We start from the raw sequence: 24,093 nt of genomic DNA, 5'->3' as shown, positions 1-24,093 counted from the left end.
TCCTCTTGTTTAAATTTAGAAACTGAATTTTAAAGTGCAGCTGATCAATTACACATTCCAGATTTTAAAGTTTTAGCTTTATATTAACTCATCAGGGGAAAAAAACTAGAAAATTCTCATTTCTTATGAAAATATAGGAATAGGGATACATAGCAGTCACAAAATAGGTCTAGGTCATTTGTGGTGCTCATTAGTCCTGCGATTCCTATGAAAAAAAGCTAAAAGCACTGCCTGTATTTTGCAGATGGAAAAAAAAAAGTGACAGGTTCCATCTTGCTCTGGGAATAATAGCAAAGCCTCTGGTAGAGTCAGAAATAGAACCTCAAGGGATTTGTGTCCTTACTTGATGCAGAACATAACTCAACTTAAGCAGTCTCATTAAAATCATGTTACAGAAGAAGCAGGTCTATCTCTTTCCTCAATTTTCTTTAATAGAATTAAGTAATTCACTTCAGCTCTACTCTCAATTGGATGTGTTATGCTAATAAAGCTACTGAACCAACCAAATATGATTTAGATAGTGGTCTTAAAGAATACATTGAATGCTAAGCAAAATGAATAACATGTAATCATTTTAAGAAATCTTTAAAAAAAAAAAGAAAAAGGAATATATAAAATCCAATGTATTCAGGGCTGTGAGAGAGAAAGCTCTATCATTTAGGTTCAGTAGGTCAATATGCAACATCTAATATTGCTGCCTTAAAATAATTATGAATTTTAAAGGATTATAAATTCCATCCCACAATCATTTTTTTTACTGAGAAAAAGTATAATTTTAATTATCTTGTGAATCTACTTAGGAAAACACATACAAGCAATGTTCACAACTATAAATTTAAACCTTTTGCACTAAAAAAAAAAAAAACACGAAACAACAAACACAGGCTTGAATTGTAAACCTGTATTAATTATCAAGTAGTCTTAAGGTTAACTCTTAGCAGTAATTCAGTATTTTCTTCCTTTGCAATTGTAATATTTTAGCACCAAATGATCTCCCACTAGTAACAACGCTGGTTGTCAGTGTAAGGAGATGTTTCACACACACACTCCTTGTACACACACCTTCCCCTCACACCAATAAGGAGATATGTGCAAGTGGCATCACATGCTGATCCAGAGCAATGGAAACGAGATGAAGGCATGGGGTCATACGTGCATTCCTAGAAAGGGCCAGCTTCTGCTCCCAGGTGTGTGCTTGTCCTCAAACTTTGCTGTCATTATTTAGAAGATGCAGATGTTATTGCCTAAATATTATTCTATACCTTTCCATCAGTGTTCAGGAAAACACTTTAAATTGCTACTCAATTTACACCATAATGACTGGGTTACAGCTTTAGCTCATTGGCAATTTTGGAAGCAACTATTTTTGAAAGTTATGGATGTCTCTGGTTTCAGCTTGAACCGGACCTCCTTCAAAGACATTCTCTTGGTCGCAGCTATTGGCGTCCATCACTTGGCGGATTTCCCTCATCATGTCACTGGAATCCCTGGAACTAGTGGTTCTCATGCTCCAGGTGAAGCTCAGGGAGCGAAGTGTTGCTTCTTCGTTCTTGTCCTTTTGCTCAGCAGAGACATTGCGGCTTCTTGTGAGTTTTGAAGTTAATTTACAAAAGAGATTAGTGGCACCTCTGCTTCAAGTCTGGGACAGTGGCGTGGCTTGGTGGGACAGGCTGCGCTAGTCAGGAGGGCCGTTGTCTTTGGCAGTTTGCGATTCCTGGGGGCTGGCGGTGGGAAGTGCTGCCACCAGCAGTGCCTCTAGGGAAGAAGTCTGGGGAGGTGGCACTGCTGACACTGTGCGTTGAAGCAGCTGGAGTTCTCTGATCTGGAATGGTGCTCTTCTCCTTGCCATTCTGGATCACTAAATATCTGTGTGCTGTGGTTTACTCACTGCAAATGTGAATATTTTTCTGTATCATCCCCTCCAGATCCTGTGCTACTGCTGGAGACCTCAGGCTTTTCTTGCGTTCAGGAATGTCCATCTTGTCGGGAATACTTGCCTTCCCAAGCATGGGACTGGCTGGAGCAATTCCCTTTCCTGTAATCCAAGTGGCACTGCCTCCTGATTTCCAGGAGAGAATCCCATCTTCTTTGAGGGATCTGCAGTGCTAGTCCGACTCCTCTTCGGATATGCCACAACTGAAGGAATAGCTGGTCCAGCATATTCACTGTACTCCCTGGGCTCCTGGATTGAAGAAATACTTCTTGGTACTTTGTGGTGAGGAGACTGTTGCTGAGGTCACTGCTTGGCCGCACCTCTGAAGATTTGCTCCTCAGCAAGTATGTAGCTGTGATTTGATTCTGTTTCATTTTACTGAGAGATTCTTGAATTTCCTCTTGTGAATATCCCATTCCTACTATAACATCTAGTCTCTTCTGGTCTGAGATGTCTAGCTCTGGTTCAACAAAGGGTTTAAGTTCATCTTCCTCATGCCCTGTGTTGATCCACTTGTCCTTCATGATTTGCTTTAGAGTACCTAGAGTAATTGGATTTGGCATCAGGAAGCATTTGAGAAGGTTCTCAAAGTCTATGGACATGAAGAAAGGGATTCTGTATTTCTGTCATAACACTCTTTCTCTCCAAGTTCCTTCAGATTTTGCCTGCCAAAGGGAAGAGACCCACTGACCCGGGTATATGGGAGAAGGCCTAGACGCCAAGCGTGGACTTCAAGCCCATCGTACTTCTTGCCCTGGAAGAGGTCTGGGGCTGCATATGGAGGACTACCACAAAACGTGTCTAGTTTACTGCCAAGAGTAAACTCATTGCTGAAACCCAAACCTGCTATTTTAATGTTCATATCCAGATCTAACAACAGATTTTCAGCCTTGAGTTTTGCCAGGTTTTATTCGTGACTAAAACACTTAGGGGTCACTCCAGGGGAACTGGGCTAACTGGGCTGTGTGAAATAACCCACATAAGAGACAGAAATACCTTTTTCTTTGGGGTTGCTGTGACAGCTCCTATTACCTTGAGGGTTGGGGGGGGGAGAATGTGCTGACCCCTTTTATTGAGAAGCTATTCAAATGAGGCAAGGGGTCAGGTTTCAGGGGACTGAGTCTAGCTTCATGATGTCTGCTGTCAGTAGGTTGACTAACATCTAGGTAGGCCACACCCAAGGGCACAGTAAGAGAAGGGGACATGCAAAAGGCACTTTCATAGAACATTCTATCCCAAACAGGGCAAGGGGTAATATTACAAAGGAATAGGTAAGCATAGCTCCACCCATGGGGCTGTAGGAAGGCACACCCAAGCACGAAGATACCATCCCTGAACCCAAGAAGGGTGGGGCAGTCTAGCAGCATCTGCTGCCTGATGCCTCAATCACCCAGCTGGGGAGTGACTCAGTCACATGCAAGGTTGGTATCCCACAGAGTTCCCTGTGATCAATCAGCTTTTAGTGGCAATACTGTACTGCGGACATGATCTGTCTAAATTTAGCTCTTGCTTCTTTTCCCGCCATTCATCCACGTGGAACCAAATAGTGAAATACGTCCCATCCACTTGTGTATTCCAAGATTAAGTAGAGTGGTTTTTTAGTTTCAATGACTTCAAGCAACTTCATTATGTTTGGATAATTAAAAATCTTCATACTCTTAATTCTCTGAAGACCTTTTGAAGACTTGTTGGATTCAACTGAGTTTTGTCAATTTTTTTTTTATACCAGGGATTGAACTCAGGGGTACTCAACCACTGAGCCACCTCCCCAGCCCTAATTTGTATTTTATTTAGAGACACTAAGTTGCTTAGTGCCTTGCTTTTGCTAAGGCTGGCTTTGAACCTGTGATCCTCCTGCCTCAGCATCCCAAGCCACTGGGATTACAGGTGTGCACCACTGGGCCACAACTGTTAATTATTTTTGTTGCAATCTCTCTGCCTGTAAGGATGTGTCATGTCAATGTCATTTTTGCAAAGTTCCCCTTGCTGATGGTTTTCAACAGTCTGTAGTTTCAGATGTGAGGCTGCTCATCTGCACAGGAAGCTATGGAGTTTCTATACCTCCAGAGCACCCAGTGTGGGAGGTGACTTCTAGTCACCCATCTCCATGTGAGGTGTGCATGCTATGTTCAAGGTTCTTTATCATTGAGTATCTTCAATGTCTTTTGATGATTTAACAGAAGAAAAATAAACACATAAATCTACTCAATCAGCAAAGTTAATAAATGTCTGTGAGTACCATTGGCAGGATTAGGACACATAAAGGGAAGGGGAAACAAGGAAAGAGTTGGAGATGAAAGATTGTTAAAAAAAAAAAAAAAAAAAAAAAAAGCTTCATGTGCCTTCCAAAACAAAAGATGTTTGCCCAGGTAAAAATTATTCTTCTGGGTAAGTCTAAGAGCAGAAGGCAAATGAGAAGTGGTACTAGGTCTACTTATTTTCAAGATTCTCATTCTATAATCTGCTATGCAGTCAATGTAATCATAAAGGTACTGACTGCGTAAAGAATGGGTATATACAACACTGGGATCAAAACTTCTGGGTTCAGCTTACACAGACTTCAAGTTCTATCAGTACAGATTTTCATGTCAAATGTCCATAACACAAACCCCACAATATTTAGACTCTACTAAAAAGCAACTGCCTAGCTATTAACAAGAAATACAAAACATCTCCTGCTTTGTTTGAGCTTCAACTTTGAACATCAAGATTCCACATAACCCACAGAAACAATGCCTTAACTAATCTACATAAGATTATATAAGACTGGTCATGGCTGAGCAGTTTAAGTGGCTAGAAAGCAGTGCTAAAGAACCTCAGGTTGAAGAAAAATTGGGTTCTGTTAGTTAGCTGTCTCTCAAATGAAATGCCTGAAATAATTAACTTGTAAGAGTAAAGGTTTGTTTAGCTCACAGTCCTGGAGATTCCAGTTCAGACAGAGGAGGAGATTCCAGTTCAGACAGAGGAGGAGGATGAGGAGGAGGAGGAGGAAGGAGAAGAAGAGCCCACAGTCACTTTTAAAGAAAAGCACCTTCGGGGCTGGGGCTACAGCTCAGTGGCAGAGCATTTGCCTAGCTTGCTTGAGGCACTGGTTCTATCCTCAGCACCACATAAAAATAAACAAATAAAATAAAATAATATAGTTGTCCATCTACAACTATAATTTAAAAATAAAAAGGAAAAACACCTTCAAAATTACAGAAATTGAGATTCCATGCTGCCATTATTATCCACCATCTTACCATTGCAGATTTTCTAAATATGTGTGTTTTTGCACACAAGTGTGCCAATGTTCAGAGAAGAACTGGAATCTCTAGTGCTATATTCATTGGATGTGCTTAGAATGCCTGATAGGCTCACCAGTCACCTATCCTATTAGACTGGGGAATCAAATGTTTTCACAAAATATTAGCAATATATGGGTCCTTGTGGAGTGTGGTGACTGAGATTGGGGGGTCCCTGACTGCTTCATAGCTGTGGCATACCTGCTACCTGGGAATGTATCTAGACAAGGGTACAGGATGCCCAGTTGTTATGGTGACACCCCCAACCCTCCCAACCCCCACCCCCACCAAGGTTCTGTGCAAGAGTCTTCTCAGTCTCTACCTTGATCTCAGGCACATAGCTCTGGGGAGAGAGGAATTCTAAGCTTGACAAAACAACTACAATGTTTCATCAACACTCCTACTTTGTAGCCTGCCCACTTAACAGTAACTTTAGACAATGGGCATCCTGGAGTGCTGCAGGAATCTCTAAGCATTGCAGCAGTGAAATAGCTACAAGAATGTTTCTAGCCTTGTAACTTTCTAGTGCACAAAGAACAATGCTTCTATAGTCCTGTACTTCTTGATTATGAAACATTATATAAATAAACTTGCTGGGTCAACTCTTTAGAAACTGCTTCTTCATCAGAGAGCAGTGCTCTACCTGATCCCAGCCTTTGGTCTTAGTATCTGTGTGTGTATTTCTTAATTTCCTAATGCCCCTTGCTGGTTTCTCAGGTTCAGCTATACAGGGCGTGGCAGGTACTCAGGTGGAAATTGAGGAGTTTAATCTTAGCTACTGGATAGGGAGTTAGAGGATTGAATTAAAAAAAAACTATATAGAGCAGTTAAAGGAGTCCAGAGAATGTAAAAATTGAGCAGTGAAAATTGGCTACTTTTATGTAATATACCAACACAAACACATGCTGGTCTGGCAAACATAACTTTTTATTAACATGCATGTATACAACACATTATTAATGAGCATCATTTATGGGCTTGTGTATGTGTTGGGATAAGTACTGGAGATTTAACACAGGGCATTCTACCACTGAAATGCATCTTCAGTCCTTTATAAGTTGGCCAGGCTGACCTCCATCTTGCAATTCTATTACTTCATTCTCCTGAGTATCTGATCTATGGGCATTTAATATGGTCTAAATGTCTACCATGATCTGATAGCCTCCAACATCTCTAGCCACATCCCACCTGTAGCCCGGTTTATGTTATGACATCCTGCATCTTTTTTCTACTTAATCTCTTGGCTGTTTTTGCTGAAGTCATGGCAGACATCCTGCTCTTCTAGGAATGAACAGAGCTCCATCCTGGAGCATACATTCTGTACACACTCTTGCCTTTGCCTGGAACTAGATCCCAAGCTCCTCTTCTTTGCCTCAGATACACTTTTTTTGTACTAGGGATTGAACTCAGAAGCATTCTACTACTGAATGCTCAGCCCTTTTCATTTTTTAAAGCAGCCCCCCACCCACCCAAGTTGCAGAGGCTGGACTTGACCTTGTGATCCTCCTGCCTTAGCCTCCCACGTCTCTGGGAGTGCATCACTGTGCCATGCTCTCATAAAGGCATCTTCAATGTTCTGCTTCTTCATCTCTTCCAGCCTTACACAGGAACCCTGATATCTCCATTTTAGCTCTTGTCAAGTGGCAATTTTACATTTTAAGTGAGTCTTACATTCATGTTTGTCTACTAGATTGAAAGTTCCACAAGAATGAAGTCTATGCTTTGGATTTTTGTCTACTTACTCCCAGGTCTATTTACAGTGATTTGGCATGTGGTAGGTTTTCAGTACATATTGATTCTATAAAATAACAAAAACATCCCAACATAAGGCTGGTGCTCCTGAAGAATGGGCATTTCTCTCTTTCACTTTATTTCACAATCATGGTTCCCCTTATCTCTGGCTTTACTCAACTATACTATGAAGAGACATACATATTTTACTAGGTAAAATTAGCTTGCAGAAAATATGAATTTAATTGTCAGGAAATGGGAGAAGGAGGAAAAGAAAAGTCAATTAAGTAAGCATACTGAGAAATTGGGTAGTCAGGGTTTTACACAAACATGTATACAGAATTTCTGGAGTATTACTTTCATAGTTGAGAACAGTGTTGCTGCACTTTCATTGGCCACAATGCCATGTAAACATGTGCATGGTGTCTAAAGATGTATCTATAAAGAATGTGAAACTGTGTAAAGAAACATTAATAAAAGATGTTCTTAGTGTGCTACTTGAAGAGAGGGAGGAGAAAGGGGAGGAGTTGGAAGAGAAATAATAATGAGGTGGTGAGTCGACATCAGCAAGGTACAACATGAATAGTAGTTAAACTCATGTCACGAACCAGACAAAGAACAGAAGACAGAAAGAGGAAATCAATGAAGAGACAGGAGACAAAAAATAATGGCCAAGGATGGGCTGAGATAGGTGGGAGCAGAGACCACAGGAGTGGGGTGGAGCATTCGTGGGGTAGGGTCCCTCCAGCTGCCAAAACAGTGGGAAGAACTAAGCAGGCCCATTTCAAGGCTGGGAACCGAGAAGCTGAAGAATTTGAAGACCTCAACTCCTCCCCATGACTGCCTTCTTTAGAGGTATCCTCTTACTACTGGCTCAGTCTAAGGGAGGCCTTTTATTTCGTCCATTTAAGAATTAGGAAGCTGCAGGGTACGTAGAAGCACTCACTGAACTTAATTGATCGTATAAGTGAATAAAAATATAGCAAAGAACTAGCAGCTCAGGATTCTAGAAGCTGTGAGACCATAGCCTAGACTCCGAGGTGGGGAGAGAGTAACTGAGCAGGCCAGGAAGGCTCAGTGACTGGAGACACCCCGATTCATCAGTGCCAAGGACTGGTGAGCAGCCTGATAAATCCGGTTCTTTGGGCTGGGACGCTGGAAGTTTCAAGAAGGATTCTTGGAGCAAGGTGCACTTCTTCTAGAGCTACTAAGTGCCACAAAGATCCCGGCGGGCACAAGACTTTCTGCAGCCAAGGTCCTGGCCCGTCCCGCCCCGCCCCTGTCCCGAGACCTCCCGAGATTGGTTGCCCGGCCAGAGGCCCCTCCCACGTGGCACGCCCTTCCAAAGTCCTTCCAGGGATTGGTTGCCCGTCCTCAGCCCCCAGTCCCAGGTCAGTGCTCCACCGAGCTCCGCGCCTTGAGTGGATCGCGGGTCTCTTTTTTCACTCGCCGAACTGACGGAGTCTTCGGCCTCCGGCTGCGATGTGCCCTGTCGGCCCCGGGCCTGGGTATGGCTGGGCTCGCCACACGTCCCCTCGACCTTTGCTCCAGCCGTCAGGATGGAGGGAAGAACAACTCCCGGCGGCCCGGGGGGCGGGTGGCCCTGGCATTCCCGGGGCCGCGCGAGACACCGGCTCTGCGCCCAGTCTCACGGAAGGTCCCTTGGGAGAATCTGACGCAGTAACAAGTTTGCGCTTTGCTTCCTCAAGCGGATCCGCCGCAAGTACCCGACCTGGGATGACTTGGGCCCCTGGAGTTTGTTTCTAACGTCTGCGGAGGTCAACAACCTCAATTCTAAGCGCAGGTATGTCCCTGTCCTTGGGCGAAATGAATTGACCCAGATTGCCAGCTCTTGGACAAAGGCGACAGAGTATTCTCCGGAGTTTGGTGCAGTGGTGCTAATCAGACACGCCCTAAAAATAAATAAATAAAGAACCAGAAAGCTCCCGAATAGCCTTTTCCTGTGTACTTTAACGGTTGACGCAGCAGATAGGTTAAAACCTAGAGAGGAGATTGCAGAACTCCTCTTTGGATCCTGGCCGGTGTCACAGCTGAACCAGAAGAAAAAGATTTCTTACAATTTGAGAACCTTTGTGATATTTTTACATAACTTAGAGCACAAGTAATAGATTCAAACTTATTCACTTTGTGGATCATAGTATCCACTCTGACCTCAGCCATTAACAACCCTGGTCTCTTTACATTGCAATAAGGTGCATGAACGGCTCCCACCAAATGGTCAGGGCAATATGGACTTAGCTCTTTCAATGCTAGCCAAGTTACAAAAATGGGATCCTTCGTGCATAAAGAAACACCACTTAGTTGCACCCAACAAGACGTCATAAACAATCCACTCAGGGATTCAATAATATGAACACTTTTTCCAAGTTTGGCAACTATGATCTTCCAAATGCAATTCCAAAGTAATAGAACAAATGTTCATGTCACTATGCAGACCTTAGAAGTCTATCAATCTAAAGTTACTGGAGTAACCTCTGTACCAAAATCGTGACCTACAAATACTGATCATACAACAGGGAAGAGCTTGTTCAATCATTGGCAAACAGTGGTGCTTCTATGTAAATAAAACAGGAGAAGTAATGTCCAATCTACAGTGTATAAAAGCACAAGTCAACATTCTACATCAAATAAATGAGGCACAATCATTTAATTGCACTGATCTGTTCCAGGAGTGGGAGACTATCTCTGTGGAACATGGAACTATGTGTTCTCTTCATTCTTTTCTGCTTATTCAACCTTGTTCTAATCTGTTCTTGTCTTTCATAGATCACTTAACTCCCAATCTTTAACCCAACTCCTCTCTCCACAGCAATGGAGCCAGCTCCTTGTCTATGAAACTTCATGTCCATTTTCAGATGGGACAGTGAACAACACTTGGAAATGGCAGAACAACTACTTAGTCCATCTGAACAAACAGCAGCTGCAGGAAAAAAAAAAAAAAGCCTTATCTAAGCTTGCCTTTGATGTGTATTTCAGGCCTCTCTGAGAATTCACCTGCTCTAGCCCCTTCCAAGGGAGCATCCTGTGAGGAAACTGAATGTGGGAACTTCTGGGGGGATTTAAATGTATAAATAAGCCTTATCTGACCCTTCCATACTTTCCCTCTGAAGCCTTAACACACACACCCTATCCTTGGTTATTCAGAAAAATACCATGCACAGTGCTTTCACATGCATGTATACTAATTCTCTTTCTTATTAATCTATTAATCAATTTTCAGAACCCCACACTGGAACCTAAGTTAGTAGAAGAAAACTTTTCCTCCCAGCAACGCTGTCTAGATTTTTCTGGATAGACAAGAGAGTGTGTTCAAGTAGATAATGTAATTTGGAAGCCTGTGTTTTGTTTGAAGGTGGGAAAATCCAATGTCTGCATATACACAAGGATTTCACCCTTTGAACTTGTCTTGAAGAGTAAACTTTGGACAGTCATCCTATACATTTAAGAACTGAGTGTAACTTTTTATTTCCTTTAGGGAGGAAGCTAAAAACCAGTTAAAGTGGATCTGTGCTTTCCTGACTTCCCATAGACACTGCAGTCTACAATCTTAACAGGGCATTAGGTGTGAATGGAACCAGCTGACCACCATGGGCAGCAGATGGGACTAGAACAGTGGGGATGATGTAGAGGAATCATTTATTGTACCAAACACTTCATTCTACCTGGTTTTGTGGTAAGTTCATAAAAAGAGGAAGAAGTAAGAAAAAAATTTATATACATATCTATTGGCATTTAAACTGAAAGATTAAGTCAGAAGTTAATGAGTGTGATTATATATAAGGAATGGGCAGTGAGATGTTCACCTCCTTTTTAAAAGTTGAATATAAACAAACTAATAAATTTAATAACAATAATTGTTTCAAGTTACATAAAAAACATATTCTGGGGACATTCTTAAAGGTAGGTTTATTCATTCTAATGTTGATACTGTAAAAAAAAAAAAAAAAACTCCATTGTGGGGAGAACCAAGACAATTACATATGTATACACACACCATATATATATATATATATATATATATATATATATATATATATATATATATATATATATATATATATTGTACACACACACACATATAGTGTTCTGGATAGAATTCTCTATGTCTAATCTATAATCTAATCAGATTGTATATTTATATATATAATTATATATATATATATATACACACACACACACACACGCAGATACACACACACACGCAGATACACACACACACACACACTTTTTATTTGAGGCTTTTAAATATCTTATTTAAAAACTTCTTATTCTGAGCTCAGTGCAGTAGCACAAACCTGTAATCCCAGAACTCAAGTCGATGAGGCAGGAGAATCCCAAATTAGAGGACTTAAGCAACTTAGTGAAACCATCTCAAAACTAAAAATTAAAAAGGGCTAGGAATGTGGCGCAGTGGTAAAGTGCCCTTGGGTTCAAACCTCCCCCAACCCCCCCCCCAAAAAAAAAACACAGAATTTTTATTCTGAATTAAATTTCAAAGAAAGTTGCAAAAATCATAAATTCCATGTACTCGTCATCCAGTGTCTCCCAGGGGAAGTATACCAACATTGAGATGTGTGGCAGTATTCCATGGTTCTGTCATTTTGTCACATGGAGATTCACATAACCACCACAATCCATATATAGAAGGTGGGTGGATTAATTTTTTTATCATCTTGATTTTTAAAACTTCCTATTCTCTTATGATGCTTTTGTTTTCATTTTACAGATAATTAAAATTGCAGTGTGTGTGTGAGTGTGTGTGTGTGTGTGTGTGTAATATATTCATTCATTCCTTCATTCAGATATTCTGGTCTTTTTCCACTGAATTTTTTAAAAGAGAGAAGTTGACTTTTATTTCATTGCTCTATTTTAAAAAAAATGTTTCCTAATAGTTTTATATTAATTTAGTTTTTATGTTTAATTTCTTATATTTGGATTGTTATTCAAATGTCTATCCAATATTCCCTTGATTTAAAAAACCTTGTACAGCGTGTATTGTTTTATTCTTTTTTAAATTGGAGCCATGTTTCTGAATTCTTATTCATTGGAATAAAAAATTTCAATACTGCTATTATTCTGTAGCCAGCAGAATAGGCTATAAAAGCTAATAATGACCTCTTTTCAGGTATCCTTTTATATTCAAATTCATTTATTTTTCCATGTGAATATTTGTAAATATTTTCTCTTTATATTGCATTCAGAATGCTCTATATATAATCATAATTGTATCAATATAAAAACTTCATATACATTTGTGCAGTTGTAAATTAAGTAGAGAAAACAGGCATATAAAATATTCAGTCTCAAGCTTCAGAACTTAACTTCTTATGCATCTAGCCATCTACAGCTTATTTCTTTTTTGCCTTCCTTCATCCGTTATGCCTCTATTCAAGAATAAGCTATAGCTCTCTCTATATACAATTCCTTTCTCAATAGACTCCCAGTAATAAACCTAAGAACTAGCACTGAAATGTATTTGCTATGCAGCAGAGAGTGTCCTAAGCACTTTATACTTTTAACTCATGTAAGCTTTCCAGGACCATTTCTTCATTTTCGAGCTAGGTAAATAAGACAAGTAGAAAACTCTCTCAAGTTCTCACAGTTGCTAAGTGGTGAAAGCCAGTGTGACCCCTGATACAGCCAGTTCTACAGGCCATTCTCTGAAGCCCAGTCCAGTCAATATGTTTTACAATTAAACAAATAGATGTTAGCAGCATCCTTTTTATTCTTTCATATAATTAAGTTTTTGTGACTGTTACAAATTACACATATTTTTAAGCTGGTTATATGAGGATCCTATTGACTTTTATCTGTTTTTTGTCATTAACTTATTTTTGTACCTACATTCAGGAAAATGTTACCTGATTTTTTGAATTTTCTAAGTGCATCAGTTACATCACCTGCAAATACTGGTGATTTTCTTTCTTTCTTTTTTTTTTTTGTATACAAATACACTGGCATGGAATTTTCAAAGCAATATTAAATACTAATTGTGTTAGAATTTGTTATTAAAGAAAGTGTGACTAGAGTTTAATTATTAGATTGAAACCTTTTTTTTATTATTGGTGCTGGGATCAAACACAGGGCCTTATACTTGCTAGGCAAGCACTCTATCATTGAGCTATGCCTCCAGACTTACATGAATATATAGTACTACTCTGACCTGGTAGAAGAAAACTTTTCCTTAACAATAATCGGCGGACCTGAGATTTTCTCTCTAATCTCAAATTTTAAGTGTAAGTGCTTTAGCTGAAGATCTTGAAAATATGAAAATGAATTTGATCCAGTTTAATTGGATTTGAAGATATGGGAAACCTAAGTGTGATTTAGGGATTATAGGGAAAGGTGATTGATGAGCCTTAGATGAAATGGTGTTTATCCTGCATTTATTTGGGGCACGAATTCTTGATCTTGGCTACATACACATTGGGAATTATCAGTAATATTTACAAATGATACTGATGCTTGGGTCCGTCTCCCAGGTACTCTAACATAATTGGTCTAGGGTACAGCATGAATACTAGGAACTTTTTAAACATTCAGGTAATTTTAATGTATGGCCTAATTTTATAACTATAAATTTAGGAGAAACTTTAAACCTTTTTCCCATATTGTATAAATTCCAGTTTAGAGGTTTATGTAGCCCACTAATAAAATATACCAATGTGTATATTAAAGTTCATCACAGCATGTTGAAAAATATGCTGAGTGAAATAAGCCAGACACAAAAGAGTCAATACTATATGTTCCCCCGTATTTGAGTTAGCTAGAATAGTCAAATTCATAGAGATGGGGAGACAATGGAAGGCAGGGGCCATGAGTAGTCTTGGTTCAATGGGTACAGAATTTCAGTTTGGGATTATGAAAAAGTTCTGGAAATGAATAGTAGTGGTGATTGCACAACATCATGTATGTATTCAGTTCTGCAAAATTGTACACTTAAAAATGGATAAATTTTATTATGTGTATTTATTTTATTTTTTATAATATCTTTATTTTATTTTTATGTGGTGCTGAGGATTGAACCCAGTGCCTCACACATGCTAGGAAAGCATGCCACTGCTTGAGCCACAACCCCAGCTGTTATGTGCATTTTAATACAAGAAAAGTTGCTGGCAGCTGGAAAACTTCCAGCTGCTGGCTGATGATTGGCTCACAGCGGCCCCAGCAACATCTAGCTGATTGGCTCCTCGGCCCCAGCAACATCTAGCTGATTGGCTCCTCTGCGGTGATGCTCATTGGGCTGTTTCCCTGCCCTTTCAGACCACGGAGCTGCTCATTGGGGGACTTTTTTGGCTCCGCCCACGTGACCCAGCCAATCGGCCTCAAGAGCAGGAGGATTGTGGGAGGTGGAGAGAAGCTTGTGTGGGAGAGAGAGGCTTGTGGAAAGCCGGTGGTGGCAGTTGAGGCTCTGAGGGTTTTTCCTGAGAGGCTGTTTTGTTTGGCATGTGTGGTTCTAAAAATAAAGTTAGTTTCTTTTGACAAGTGGCTCCTGATTGTGCCCAGCCAGACTGCGGCATTTGGTGGCCCGTACGGGGAACGAACCCGCGACCTTGGCGTTATCAGCACCAATACAAATAGATCAAGGAACAGAAAGACATGGGTTGGATTTTCAGAAAGGGCCACTGAGACAATAAAAATTACTTGGAAATCAGAAAGACCAGTATGGGTTCCTCAGTGGCCCCTGACTAAAGAAAAGATACAAGCAGCCCATGACCTGGTCAAACAACAATTAGCAGAAGGACATATACAACCTTCTGTATCTCCCCATAATACTCCCATTTTTGTCATCAAAAAGAAATCTGGTAAATGGAGATTATTGCAAGATTTAAGAGCCATTAATAATGAGATGGTTATTATGGGACCTGCTCAATCAGGGATTCCTCAGTTGTCTGCTTTGCCAAAAACCTGGTATGTTTTAGTTATAGATATTAAAGATTGTTTTTTTTCAATTCCAATTCATCCTGAGGATAGTCCACGTTTTGCATTTACTATCCCTGCACTGAATCATGAAGGTCCTGATCAGAGATATGAATGGAAAGTACTCCCTCAAGGGATGTCTAACAGCCCAACTATGTGTCAAATTTATGTTAACAAAGTAATCCAGCCACTTAGAAATCAAAATCCTGAACTACAAATATTTCACTATATGGATGATGTATTATTAGCACACAAAGATAAAAACACATTGCTAGAATATTATGCCACACTTACAAACTTATTAAAAAATTATAATCTAGAGATAGCAATAAAGTACAATTAAATTTTCCAATTAATTATTTAGGAGTTCTATTATCCTCAACCATGGTCCGTCCACCAAAAATTCAAATACGAGTAGATCAACTCAAATCACTTAATGACTTTCAAAAGTTATTAGGAGACATAAATTGGATAAGGCCTTATTTAGGTATACCAACAGGAGAGTTGGTACCTTTATTTGATATCCTAAAAGGTCCATCAGATCCAAATTCACCCCGAATGTTAACGCCTGAAGCAAGAAAGGCATTAAAAATCATTGAAACATATATGGAAAATATGCATTTGGATAGAATTGATATAAGTTTGCCTTTATTATTTATTGTACTACCAACAAAAAATATTCCTACAGGAGTATTTTGGCAAGAAGGTCCATTATTATGGATACATTTATCTTATTCTCCTAACACTATTCTTACTAGGTATCCTGAGGCTGTAGGACAATTAATACTCAAAGGAATAAAAGCAGCAAAGGGAGTGTTTGGAATTTCTCCCAATAAAATTATTACTCCATATACTATGAATCAAATTGATGAGTTAGCTAATGAGTTAAATACTTGGGCAATAATTGTGTGCAAATCTAATGTTTCATTTGATAACCACTTACCATCTAATCCTTTATTGTCTTTTTGGTCATTGCATCCTGTAATTTTTCCAAAAATGACAAGAAAAACACCTATCATGAATGCTCCAAATATATTCACTGATGGGTCAAATAATGGTACAGCAGCAGTAGTTACCCCTGATCAAACTTTTACATTTTTAGTACCCAAACAATCAGCTCAAAAGGTAGAGCTTAATGCAGTTTTACAAGCTTTTGTGATGTTTAAAGATTCTGTATTTAATTTATTTTCTGATAGTCAGTATGTAGTTAATGCTATAGTATCTCTTGAAGATGCTGGTAGGATTTCCCCTTCTTCTACTGTTTTCTCTTTGCTTTCCACTATACAAAGTCTAATCTGGGACAGAAAAGATCCATTCTTTATAGGACATATCAGGGCACATACAGGATTGCCTGGAGCCCTTAGTTTGGGCAATGATTTAGCAGATAAAACTACACATGACATACATATTTTCTCTACACTAGAAGAAGCTATAAATTTTCATAAAAAGTTCCATGTCAATGCTAATACTTTACAAAAGCGTTTTAAAATAACTAAGGAACAAGCTAGACAAATAATAAAACAATGTCAAAATTGTGTGACCTTTTTACCACAAGTTAATCTTGGAGTCAATCCTAGAGGATTGATACCTAACCATATTTGGCAGATGGACGTCACACACTTGCCAGAATTTGGAAAATTAAAATATTTGCATGTTACAGTTGATACTTCTTCTGGATTTTTGATGGGCTCCCTTCATGCCGGAGAAAAAACTAAAGATGTTATAGCTCATTGCTTACAAAATTTTGCCACTGTGGGTGTTCCAAAACAGTTAAAAACAGATAATGCCCCTGGTTATACTTCTACCTCTTTTAAACAATTTTGCTCAACATTTGGCATTACTCATATAACAGGAATCCCATACAATCCACAGGGACAAGGCATAGTTGAAAGAGCTCATCAAACTATTAAAATGTACTTATTAAAGCAAAAAGAAGGAATTGGGAAGGGGTATATATTCCCCAAAGATAAACTTAAAATAACCCTTTTTACTCTAAACTTTTTAAATTTGGATTCATCAGGACTTAGTGCTGCGGAAAGGCATATGTGTCCAAAAAATGTACATAAGCCCAAGGTACTTTGGAAGGATATTCTAACAGGACAATGGAAAGGTCCTGACCCAGTAATTGTCTGGAGTCGGGGGTCTGTTTGTGTGTTTCCACAGGGAGAACAGCAGCCGATTTGGATTCCAGAGAGATTAACCAAGGTCCTGACCCAGTGATTGTCTGGAGTCGGGGGTCTGTTTATGTGTTTCCACAGGGAGAACAGCAGCCGATTTGGATTCCAGAAAGATTAACTAAAGCGATTTCTACAGACCAAAAAGAAGATGATTTGGCTCAAATCCATAACAACTGATATCCAAAACTCCAGTTTGGCTATTCTTACATCTGCAACAGAACCAGGATGCTTTTTTCAATATCTATTTTATTATTGCCCTTTGCCATATCATGAAGTTCTATTTTGTTTTTTGAGCTCATACAGACCTAGGTTAATGTTTTGCTGATCAGTTCTATTTTTTGACTATAGAGTTTTTAAACATTGCAATGGAGATTTCACCTGTAAAAAGTTATAAGGCCTTTACTATAATGTTATGTGTTGTATGTATTATATTATGTGTGCACACTTGTGTTTTGTGTTATATGTTTGAATGTATGTATGTCCATATATCATATAAGATGAGCGCTCATGATAAAATGGATCCAAATATTTTTTTTCACGTGATTTATATGGTTTAATTTAAATTGGGTAAACAACTGTTGAGGATTGTTTTAATATGTAAACAAAAAAGAAGGTTAACAGATCTGTTTGTTTACTTTCACCTTTCCTTTTCATTATATTTAATAATTCTCTTAAAGATAATGTAAATTGTTAAGAAAATTGTTTTCTTTTAGTGCCTTCTGTAATGTTACATAATTTTTTCTTAAGCCATTATTGCCAGAATTCCTATCTTCATCCCAGTGCTGGTGAAGACAATGTAAATTGTTAAGAAAATTGTTTTCTTTTAGTGCCTTCTGTAGTGTTACATAATTTTTTCTTTAGCCATTATTGCCAGAATTCCTATCTTCATCCCAGTGCCGGTGAAGACAATGTAAATTGTTAAGAAAATTGTTTTCTTTTAGTGCCTTCTGTAATGTTACATAATTTTTTCTTTAGCCATTATTGCCAGAATTCCTATCTTCATCCCAGTGCTGGTGAAGTGAAAGATAAAACCAATCTACAGCTTCTACAATAGCCATCACTGAACTGCTTGCAGAACTTGCCTGGACACATTGTGAGCTCACCTGTATGCATTGTGAACTATCTGTTGGTACAGCGAATTGTGGTAGTGCTGGAGTATTTTTGCTGATGGTGTCACCGGTGGTACAATTTTTCAAAGGAGCCCTCAATTGGCTTAATGTCATGGCATTTTGCATCCTCCTCTACTAGTGATGGTCTAAAATTTGGGGGCCAACAGAGGTGAGGCAAAGAACCTCACCCCCCCACAGGTGCAAAGGCCTATCCACAAGTATGGCTGTATGCTGGACCGGTAGTCAGTGACGGGTATGATCCAATTGCAGTGGTACCAACCTAAGACAGGAGGCTGACGCCTAGAGGTCAGTTCATCCGATGACGGGTAAGGACCATATGTTGAATTGGACTGCCTAACAGGCACGGTCCCTAAGCCACATGCTTGTTGTTTAAACAGAGAGGGGGAGATGTTGAGAGCCACAGCCAAAGGGGCCCCAGCAAACTTCCAGCTGCCAGCAAACTTCCAGCTGCTGGCTGATGATTGGCTCACAGCGGCCCCAGCAACATCTAGCTGATTGGCTCCTCGGCCCCAGCAACATCTAGCTGATTGGCTCCTCTGCGGTGATGCTCATTGGGCTGTTTCCCTGCCCTTTCAGACCACGGAGCTGCTCATTGGGGGACTTTTTTGGCTCCGCCCACGTGACCCAGCCAATCGGCCTCAAGAGCAGGAGGATTGTGGGAGGTGGAGAGAAGCTTGTGTGGGAGAGAGAGGCTTGTGGAAAGCCGGTGGTGGCAGTTGAGGCTCTGAGGGTTTTTCCTGAGAGGCTGTTTTGTTTGGCGTGTGGTTCTAAAAATAAAGTTAGTTTCTTTTGACAAGTGGCTCCTGATTGTGCCCAGCCAGACTGCGGCAAAAAGTATTTTTTAAAAACATGCCAGTGGGCAGTCCATGAACCTCCTTTCCCAGCTAAATTTAGAGCATTGATATCATAGGGTGTTGTAGTAATGACTATGACAGTTTGTTTATGGGGCTGGAAGGGGGCAGTCCTCATGCTTTTTTTTCAAGGAAGACAGCACATGCACTTTGCTAACAACTACTAGCCACTATAAACCTTACACAAGTGCAGAGAGGTGGGCGTGGAGCTGGATCTGCAGTGTGCTGCTCTGAAAGCCCTTGTGGGTGGAGCCTTTGTGTGTGTATGTATGTATGTATGTATGTATGTATGTATTTTTCTGTGCTAGAGATTGAATCCAGGACCTTAAGCACTGTTGACAAGTGTTCTACCCCAAGCCCTGTGTGGAACCTTTTGAAGCAGATTAGAGGTGAGTTTTGTTCACCCTATACCTTCAGACCTACACATACACACCAAATAAAGTTAAGACATCAAAGCCATTATTTCTTATTAATTGACAAATTTATCAATAGTATGATTTGCATTTGACTTGGCAGTGTTTGGATGTTCCAAAGAATGAACTGAAGTGAAACATCTCTTTTTGATGCTATTTTGCATGAATAAAATGATGCCATTTATTAGTTTTGACTGGTGAAAAATGATGGATCATGGTGTCAAAGAATTGCCTTGCATTACTATTGTCCTGAGGTTTTGTCTTAGCAGAAGATAGGTGAGCTTCCATGGCTTGTTGTCCCACGCAAACAGTTACATGATAAATTCAAATTGGGTGAGTATAGCAAATTTATATTCAGAATGTCTAAATTACCAAAAAAATGTCAAGTCCAAGAGATCTTGCCAAGGAACAAATGGTTCTTTGGCAAGCAGAAGACTGTAGAACTGCACTGTCTGAAATTGTGCCCTTCAAATGTGGCTAGTGCTACTGAGTGTTTTAATTTCCTGTAGAAAATGAATACAAAGGTGGTTTAACCCATTATGTCCCATATTCTCAGATGTGGGCCTCCTATAAAACATAAATTGAACATCATTACCCTAAGTACATGTATGAAGACACGAATGGTATGACTGTACTTTGTGTACAACCAGAGAAATGAAAAATTGTGATCTACATGTGTACTATGAACTAAAGTGCATTCTGCTGTCATGTATAACAAATTAGAATAAAAAAATAAATCTTTAGAAATGTAAACTGAATAATCCATGCACCACTTATGGTAACTTTGGAATAATTAATTCATTTTATTAAATTGATTATTCAAAAGCTTGGAACTTATCAAAGCAATACATGTTTATACTTTTATAACTCTAGAGGCCAGAAATTCAAAACCAGTTTGACTGGGTCAACATCAGGTGTAAGCTGGGCCTTTCTCCCTCTGGAGGCTCTAGGGGATAGTCTGTTTCTTTGCCTTTCCCAGCTACTAGAGCAGCATTCCATGCATTCCTAGGCTAGAGGCCCCTTCTTCCATCTTCAGAGCCAGCAGCATGGCCACTGGCTTCAGTGACCACATTGCTCCTTCTCTTCTATAGTCAAATCTCTTCTGTCTCCCTTCTGTGAGGACACTGCCAGTTACTTTTAAGGCCTACCCAAATAATCCAGGATAATTTCCCATCTCAAGATTCTTAGTTTAATTACATTTGCAAAGTCCCTTTTGCTAAATAAAGTCCAGGGATTAGGATATTGACATATTTAGAGACCATTATTTAGTCTACTGCACTGAGAAACTGAAAATTTAATTAGACCTACAGCTGGTGGCTATTATATTACCTTAGGAATCTTTATTTTTTATTTTATTTTATTTTATTATTTTAGTACTGGGGATTGAACCCAGGGGTGCTCTACACTGAGCTACATCCTCAGTATTTTTTATTTTTTATTTTAAGATAGGGTCTCATTAAACTGCTGAGATTGGCCTCAAATTTACCGTCCTCTTGCCTCAGCCTCCCAAATCTATGAAATTGCAGGCATGTGCCAACTAAGCCTGGTTTCCTCAGGAATCTTTTCCTGTGATATGGGGCTACATATTTCATCTTGTCTGATCATGAAAAATGTTTTCCAAGGCACTACATTCTCCCACACTGGAAATAGTATTTTCATTTCTAAGAGTTTAAGTTCAATTCTAAAAGTTCAAGGTTGAAAGAACCGGGTGTCTTACTAATCTATGGGAATTGTGTCCCAAATTCCTTTTAAAAAGGACTTACATAGATATTTTTGAAGAGCAGTATAATATTAAACTCTGGTATTTTCTGCCACAGACCATCTAGAGCTGTTATCCAATAGAGCTTCCTGTGAAGATGGAAATATTATAAATCTGTGCTGTCCAATCTGGTCGCCAATAGCCACGTGGCTATTAAAATTTAAATTAAAAATTCAGTTCATTGGTACACTATCAAGGCTTACAATAAAGCCATAGAAATGGGGACAGTGTGGTGATGGTGTGAAGATACACAAATCACCTGATAGAACAGAATCAAGTTGAGAAATGCATCTGCACACAAATTGTCACTTAAAACACTTATAACAACTAGAGAGGGGAAAGTGATTTTTTTAAATTAACCTTGCTAGATCCATTGGCTGTCTACATAGAAAAAAAAGTATCTGGACCTACCTCGACAAATAAAAAAGTTTTTCCTCAAAAGACATCATTAAAAGAATGAAATGATACATTAGTATAATTTTACACACTAAAACCTACATGTCCATAGTCATCACATTTATAATTTATCAAAATGTATCCATTTATGTTAGATTTCCTATCACTTTGTTGAATGTTTAGAATCTTCTAGAGCTTGTATCCTTCTTCATGCTGATAAAAAGCTGTTAACCTAATAAAATATATTTCTAAATTAAAAATAAAGAATGAGGGGCTGGGGATGTGGCTCAAGTGGTAGTGCGCTCACCTGGCATGCTTTCGGCCCGGGTTCGATCCTCAGCACCACATACAAATAAAGATGTTATATCTACCGAAAACTAAAAGAATAAATATTAAAAAAAATAAATTAATTAAAAATAAAGAATGAAATGGAACTCAGAATGAGAGAGGATATATGCAATATATATGTGTGTATATATGTATATATACAGAGAGAAGAGAAAGGGGGTAATCAGGCAGGAAGAAACTCTTGGAGATGATAGATATATTTATGGTAGAGATTATGCTGATGGTTTCAAGGGTGTATCATTATCTCCAAACTCATCAAGTTGTGTATATACAATTATATTAGGTATATACAATTTAATGTAGTAATCACACCTCAATAAAGTGATTCTTTTAAAAAGACACTTGCAGCAGATGAACAACCTGTGATATATTAATCCAGTGGAATACTACTCAAAAATGAAAAGGAAGGCATTAATGATATGGATAAATCTCAATACAGTGTGTTAAATGAGAGGAATGTTACAAAAAAAGAATGTACTGTATGACTCCAGTTGTATGAAATTTTGAAACAGGCAAAACTGACCTACAGTGGTGGAAAAGATCAGCATACCAGTCGCCCTGGGAGAGTGGAAATAGGGGGCAGCATGAAGGACCTTCCAGGGTGATGGTATGGTACATATTTGATAGAAGTTTGGGTTACACAAGTAAGTGCATTTGTTGAACCTCAGCAAATGTTCACTAAAGATTTGTACCCTTATTTCATGTACACTTTACACTGAAAGAAACCTTAGCTACTGATTTTAAGTGAAAAACATGCTAAAATATTTAGAAAGTTAAATATGTATTGCTATCTACATTTTAATTTGAAATGCAACAACATTAAGATGGATAGACAAAAGAACTGTCATTAAGCAAGTTTTATAAAGTATTAATGGAAGAATTTCTGTAGTGTTCTTTGGTTTTGTTTTTTGGTGTTTTTTGTTGTGATTTTTGTTTTGGTACTGGGAATTGAAACCAGGGTGCTTAACCATTGAGCCATATCCCCTGTCGCTTTTTATATTTTATTTAGAGACGGGGTCTCGCTAAGTTGCTTAGGGCCTTGCTAAATTACTGAGGTTGGCTTTGAACTCACAATCCTCCTTCCTCAGCTTCCCAAGTGCTGGGATTACAGGCATAAGTCACCACACCCAGCTATGTGATATGTTTAAATGTGTTCACTGTATGAAATTTTCTAAACTTTGCTCAATATTTGCTATTTTTTTATAATCAAATGTTAGGAAAATACAAAAAAGACGTTCTGAAAAACGGACAAAGATTTTAAAAGACACTTCATAAAGTTATTTCTAAATAGCAAATAAATAAAATGAAAAGGTGCTCAACTTTGTCAGTCATCAGGAAGAAGCAAGTTAAAATGACATGAGACTCAATTATCACCCACCAAAATGATCAAAATTGAAAACCAACAGAAGTTTCACTAGATTGGACAAAGGGAATGATAGGAAGGGAGGAGAGATGGGAATAGGAAAAACAGTATAATGAATCGGAGATAACTTTCTTATGTTCATATCCAAATCACAACCAGTGAAACTCCACATCATGTACAACCCCAAGAATAGGAAGTTATATTCCACATATGTATGATAAGTCAAAATATATTCTACTGTCATGTATAACTAAAAAGAATAGATAAATTCTTTTTTTAAATTGTTTTTTAGGTGTAGATGAAAACAACACAATGCCTTTATTTTTATGTGGTCCTAAGGATCGAACTCGGATCCCACCCATGCTAGGCGAGTTCTCTACTGCTGAGCCACAATCTCAGCTCCAGATAAATTCTTTTTTTAAAAAAATGGAAAACCAAATGGTGATGAAAATGGTGAACATGTTGCCGAAAGGAGTACAAATAGACACAAACATTTTGGAAAACTTTAAAAATATCTACTAAATTTGAACATGATATATAACCTCTGATCCAAGAATTCCATTTCTAGGTTTATACCCAACAGAAATGCATTCATCATTCACCAAGTTCATCAAAAGATATATTACAGTGTTTGTTACACTTTATTTGGCACTGGGGATTGAACCCAGGGGTACTTTTACAACTGAGCTACACCCCCATCCCTTTTTATTTTGAAATACATTCTTGCTAAGTTGCTTTAGGGCCTCCTAAATTGCTGAGGCTGTCTT

The 24,093-nt window shown here is 38.8% G+C and overlaps 1 long non-coding RNA gene, 1 other non-coding gene and 1 pseudogene across 5 annotated transcripts; 2 read left to right on the top strand and 1 right to left on the bottom strand.

The window, feature by feature from the left end:
* Positions 1 to 1,360: 1,360 nt before the first annotated feature.
* LOC124093340 (MAP/microtubule affinity-regulating kinase 3-like) lies at positions 1,361 to 3,580 on the bottom strand (annotated as a pseudogene).
* A 4,609-nt stretch (positions 3,581 to 8,189) lies between these two features.
* On the top strand, positions 8,190 to 22,551 carry LOC124092140 (uncharacterized). 4 transcript variants are annotated; one of them, XR_009228349.1, is made up of 4 exons: positions 8,190 to 8,456; positions 8,658 to 10,642; positions 11,509 to 11,616; positions 17,814 to 21,746. It is a non-coding gene; the product is annotated as an uncharacterized LOC124092140 (long non-coding RNA). The 4 variants fall into 4 exon arrangements; XR_006851538.2 differs by having other exon boundaries at positions 8,295 to 8,752; positions 10,445 to 10,642; positions 17,814 to 21,761; XR_009228341.1 differs by having other exon boundaries at positions 8,282 to 10,642; positions 17,148 to 22,551.
* LOC124075535 (small nucleolar RNA SNORA26) lies at positions 8,901 to 9,001 on the top strand. The gene has a single exon (XR_006846092.1). It is a non-coding gene; the product is annotated as a small nucleolar RNA SNORA26 (small nucleolar RNA).
* Positions 22,552 to 24,093: the final 1,542 nt, after the last annotated feature.

This window comes from Marmota monax, unplaced genomic scaffold (genome assembly GCF_021218885.2).
Source record: "Marmota monax isolate L192 unplaced genomic scaffold, Marmota_monax_Labrador192_F-V1.1 WCK01_AAM20220418_F8-fsc00025, whole genome shotgun sequence".
Classification (NCBI taxonomy): Eukaryota; Metazoa; Chordata; class Mammalia; order Rodentia; family Sciuridae; genus Marmota; species Marmota monax.
This window is presented reverse-complemented; position numbering and strand designations above follow the sequence as displayed.